Raw genomic sequence first — 5,942 nt, forward strand, 5'->3', positions numbered from 1 at the left:
CCGAGTGTGAAAAATGTGGTTTTGAGGGTAGAGTCTGTAGGAAAGCGGAGAGGGCCAAAGTGTGTGGGGCATTTGAAAGGGTTCCAGGAGGCAGTGAGGACCAGCATTGCTTTTCCCACCTTGTACCTTTGCTGTGCTAGCAGCGGGTGGATGTTTGCTTTTTTTCCTCTAGAGTCTGCCGAGAGTGAAAAAAGGAGGTTTTCAGTATAGAGTCCAGAGGAAAGCAAAGAGAGCTAAAGTGTGTGGGAAATTTGAAGCGGTTGCAGGAGTCAGTGAGGAGCAGCATCAGTTTAACCCCTGGCACATTTGCTGTGTGAGCAGCAGGTGGATGTTCGTATTTTTTGCTTTAGACAGTGAGCCAAGTGAAAAAAGGTGGATTTGAGGCTAGAGTCCGTAGGAAAGCAGAGTGGGTCAAAGTGTGTGGGGCATTTGAAGGGGTTCCAGGGGGCAGTGAGGACTAGCATCACTTTCCGACATGGCACCTTTGCTGTGGAGCCATACCTTGACGTTTGCATTTCTTACTCTGGAAGCTGCCGAGAGTGAAGAAAGGTGGTTTTGAGCATAGAGTCTGTAGGAAAGCAGAGAGGGCCAAAGTGCGTGGGGCATTTCAAGGGGTTCCAGGAGGCAGCGAGGACCAGCATCACTTTTCCCACCTGGCACTTTTACTGTTGGAGCAGTGGCTGGACATTTGCCTTTTTTGCTCCTGAGGAAGCCGAGAGTGAAAAAAGGTGTTTTTGAGGATAGAATCCGTAGGAAAGCAGAGAGGGCCAAAGTGTGTGGGGCAATTGAAGGCGTTCCAGGAGGCAGTGAAGACCAGCATCACTTTTCCCCCCTGGCACATTTGCTGTGAGAGCAGTGGCTGGACATTTGCATTTTTTGCTCCTTTCCAGGTGAGGCAGGGTCTTTGGTCAGCAGTCCAGATCGCAACATGCATTGCAGGGTCTGTAGGTGTAACCAGAATTATGGTACGGCCATGTTACGTGTGTGCGCACATGCGAGGCTGTATCTCTCTGAAACTTTGTGTTTTAAGAGCTGAGAGAGGCAGAGACAGAAGTTCCTGAACTGTCAAATTCTGCCGGCAGCACCGAGAGCAGGAACTGTGTTGAGTCGTGGGCCCTTGGGGCTGTGTCGCCCCTGTGCTGCGTCCAGATCCCTCCCTGTGCCTGTGCTCCCCCAGCCTTTCCCTCGCTGGTGTCACTCTTTTGCTTCCCTGTACTTCTCTTCATCTGGCAATTCTTCTATCTTGCTGCCTGCCCCTGCTCTAGTCTCCAGCCCCTCTCTTTCTCTGGCATGCTACCTGTCCCTTTTTTGTTCTTGCTCTTCGTCTGTCCTGTTCCGTTTTCTTATTTTTCTCTTCCTCTGTCTCTGTCCTGAAGCACACTGCTGTTTTCTCATTCTCTGCCTCTTTGTCCCACTCTGCATCCCTCTGTTGTTAACAGCCTCTCTGGCCTCTTCCCGCTCCTAATTTTTCTCTTTCTGCCTGTATGTCTCACTCCCCGTACCCGTCCTCCTTGTGGTCTCTCTCCTTCCTCATCATCATAGAATCATAGAGGAAGGAATCATAGAGGAATCATATGTTGGAAGGAACTTTAAAGATTGTCTCCTTCCAACCCCCCTGCCCTGGGCAGGGACACCTCCCACTAGACCAAGTTGCTCAAAGCCCCATCCAGCCTGGCCTTGAACACCTCCAGGATGGAGCTTCCACAGCTTCTCTGGGCAACCTCTTCCAATGTCTTACCACCCTCAGAGTGAAAAATTTCTTCCTAATATCTAAACTAAATCTACCCTCTTCCAGTATGAAGACATTACCCCTTGCCCTATCACTACGTGCCATTGTAACAAGTCCCTCCCCAGCTTTCTTGTAGGTGCCCTTCAGATATTGGAAGGCTGCTATAAGGTCTCCCCAGGGCCTTCTCTCCTCCTGGCTGAACAACCCCAACTCTCTCAGCCTGTCCTCATAGGAGAGGTGCTCCAGCCCTCTGATCATCCTTGGGACCTCCTCTGGACCCACTCCAACAGGTCCATGTCTTTCCAGTGTTGGGGGCTCCAGAGCTGGACGCAGTACTAATGCAGTGGGAGAATTCAAGGGAATAGTTTCAGCAGACTCCGGGGAAAAAAGAGCTACACACAGAAGACGCGTGTAGATTGCAACCTCACTTCAGTTAATCGGTCCTTCTCTCCACGTTTAGGAAAGCACATGCAACATTACTGTATTGAGAACGACAGAGTTCCTGAAAATGTGCCTTTGGAGAGGAACACCCAGATCTGGAAGAAGAGAACTTCTCTTCATTGCCATTGCAAGCCTTACTGGAAGATTCAAGCTTCCTTCTTCTCAGAACATTTTGTGCCTAGTTCTGTGGAAAAGCAGGCCTATGTTCTCTCATGGCAGGCACAGCCTCTCTCCTTTTGTGGTTCTTCAGGCACCAAGCAGACATTAGGAAAACTCTCAACTGGAGTATTCTACAGGAATACCGAAGTATTGCCTCCAATCAGTCAAGGGCAAACAATATATCCATGACACTTGTGTTGCGTTAAGGGGCAAAGTAGTTTTGGCAGAAAATAAACCCCCTTGTGTTCTAACACTCCTCACTGAGGTGGGAGGCGAGGTGCGGCTAGGTTTACATTCTGAGTGATGCCCACTTCACCCCTATCAGTCCAGGCGCGTTTCATATATTACACTGTTATGGTTCTGAATACACTAATAGAGGACTGCACCATCAGCCCAGTTGTGCTCATGAACTAACACAACCACGCTTTGGTCGCGTTCAATGAGAAACCCAAACAACGAGCTGCCTACACAGTACAGTTTATTTAAACAGCTACACAAGTTCTTTTGGATTGCCGGTGATAGTGACTGTCTGCAAAGCACGTGTGAATATGAAAGATGCTAGCAATATAGCTCGGTTACAAAAGCACTAAGTTATAAAACCACTCTGTACAGAGATTTCTAAGTTTCCGGGGGAAGCACTTGGTATAGCCAAGTGTTCGAATCTTACCCACAAGCGTCCTTATTGCGGGGGAAGAGAGGCTCAGCCTGTCGACTGGTCCGAGAAGTCCACAACGGTGTCTTCACTCACATCCCCCTTTTCTTGGGCTATTTTTATACTATTTTTTATCTTCAAGGTGGAGTTTGAGTGACTCTAGTCATAAATACTTTCATTATGATAGGTGTAAAATTTTCTTGCCTCGCATTTAAAGGTATAGTTGACAAAAAATTCAGGGTGCAGACTCAAGGAGGAGTGGTCACACCTTGGAGGCGGGGAGCTTTTGGGATGGAGGTGTGTTTTGGTATTATAATGACACTCTAATGAGCAAAGTTCACTAAAGGAAAGCATTTCATCAAAAAAATGACAGATTGTTGGCTCAGGGTAACAAGTGGGCCATTTATCAGTTCCATAAGACCTTCGAGGGCTCCATTTAGTCCCCAGGTTCCCAGTTTATCCCAAAGTTTTAGCCACAGTGTCTCCACTCTGCTCCATCCTTCGCACTGTTTTCCTTCCATGGTACCATCTCGTTCCCATGTTTTCTGGATTATCACAGGGTTTGGCCTTGTGGGCTATAGTGGGCTATCCAGCCCACTCCACTCCCCGCATTGCTTTGTAAGCAATATGGTACAGGCAATCACAGATGTAGCGGATTCTTCACCTACCAGCTGCGGCTGTATTTTACCCTGGAAGCCTTTTGAATTTATACCTTTCCTTAATGCGTGAACAATGCTGTATTGTTGATCATTTTTAGTAATATTTCCACAACTTGTATACAACCCTAGGGTAATACTGCAGAAGAATTGAAAAAATACCCAACAAAACAAACCCCACTGAAAAAATAACCCAAACCACCAAATCAACAGTCAATGCATTAACTGCCATTTTAAACAGAAGCCTAAACAGAAACTGACATAAAGTAAAGGGGCAGAAAGTAGGAGGGAAAGGGTAATGTAACTGCTGGAGTGCTACATTTACATTACGTTGGTTTCCTAAAACCCAAGAGCTCGGCAAAACTGAAAACTGAGCCAGGAAAGATCACAGTTGTGCTTGAAAGCACTGAACCAATGGGCACGGCTCTCTGCATTTCTGCAGCCTCTACGGACAAAGACCAACTAGGGATCCTTGCAGTTACTGACATAGTAATACTAAACCAAATACACAGTAACACTAAACAAAATACACTAAGCCAAATACTAAAACATAGTAATACTAAAGTAAAACGCATCCGCTTTCAGAAAAATCCATCTGAAATAGATCCTAAGTGTGTCTTCTTTGTTTCTTGAAGGGAGAGTCTGTTCTAACATCTTCTGCTGTAACTGGCTCTCTTGGTTTTCTCACACCTTCTAACAACTCAGCCTTGCTAAATCCTTCCTTCTCATCCCCTCTTCTCTTCCAGTGTTTGTTCTGCATATCTCCTGGTCTTGACGTGGAGTAGGTATATGAACTGGAGTAAAATGAAGCACTATAGGGAGACTTGGACCTTTAAAAAAACACAACACAAAAGCAATAAATGAAAGTATTCTTTTTCCTCCCAAGTTTGGTTTGCTTTGGGTTTTCTTCCTCTCCATATGCTTATGTGCAAACTTCTTTCAGCTGCTGACAGTGCTACTGCAAATTGAAGAACTTGATGATATGTAAATGTTTCTGCTTCCAAGACAGAACAGCTGCTGCTTTGTTAGGGTAAAAGCATACGGGAAGGGGAAGTCTGTTTCCACTCACTTCTAGCACACGAGCTACCATAGATGTTGATTGATTTAAGGTGCTGTGCACTGGCCTCTACTGGTATGTCAACGCAGGTGGAGAAGGAATTAGCAAATGTAAAGGCTGAACTAGAGATCTCAAAAAGAAGAAAACAATAGAGCACTCACAGCAACGCTGAAAAACCTGGTGGAACAGCTGAAGAGCCAGTTAGGCAAAAAAGAGAAGCAGCAGAAAGTTAGTCAACAAAAATTAATCCCTATGTCACATAAATGTTTAATGTTGCTTAATGCCTCAGACTCTGTGTATGGTAAAGCAGGGTGTAGAATATAATTGCATAATATAAGAGAGTAAAATATAATTGGCTTTTCTTGTTTTGTAATGTTCGTATGAGCAGCTTCTTCACTTACTAGAACTTGAATTTCTTATTTTCAGGCTTTGAGTAAAGCACTTCTGGACCTCCGAGCAGAAACGACTGCTGATGCTGAACAGCAGACTATTTCTGCTGCAACACAAATAGAACGTCCAGGAGACTGTTGACAAAGAAAGGGGCTGACAGTGAGTACTGGGTAACATATCATTGTATTGCATTGTTGTATTGTTGATAGTCCTGATTTCGGGGGTTTGCTGGTTGGTTGGTTTGTTGGTTTGTTTTCTTCTAGACACAGAGAAATTAAAATATCCAATTACAAAATGTACAGATAACCTTAAAATAAGGAAAAGCAGGGAAAGTGCTTTGTCAGATGAAAGGGCTGAGCTGAACCAAGAACTCCAGAGAAAACAAAAAGCGTTTGCTAAATTGCTGAGAGAAAAAAATGAAGTGGAAAAAGAAGACGGAGGACTGAAGAAAGGAGTCAGGAGGCTGAGCAGCAGCATTGAGGTAGAAGTGATTTTTAAAAACATGTTTGATCTTGGTCAAGTTTCTGCATCGATGTGCTGGGTTTGGGGGGAAACATTAAGTACTCTTGGCAGGCGTTGAAACTTACACTTGATTTTAAAATTTATGTTTGCTCATCAGCTGGGTTACCTGTGAGCTGTTAGCTTTGCTGTTGGAAGATGCCTTAAAAAACATGAAGGGCCTGAAAAAATACTTGCTCCTTGAAATAAGTTTGAAGGAGTGTGAGGAGTTGAATTACCACTTTTAAGGCTTCTTTGGAAAATGGAACTTGGTGATCTTCCTGGCTGTTCCTTTTTTCTCCTTTCAGAAGAAAAGTAAAGGATTTACAGTGGAATCGTCTATTTATTTATTTTTTAATT

The sequence above is a fragment of the Vanellus vanellus genome, assembly GCF_965231255.1.
Source record: "Vanellus vanellus genome assembly, contig: HAP1_SCAFFOLD_29, whole genome shotgun sequence".
NCBI classification, from domain to species: Eukaryota; Metazoa; Chordata; class Aves; order Charadriiformes; family Charadriidae; genus Vanellus; species Vanellus vanellus.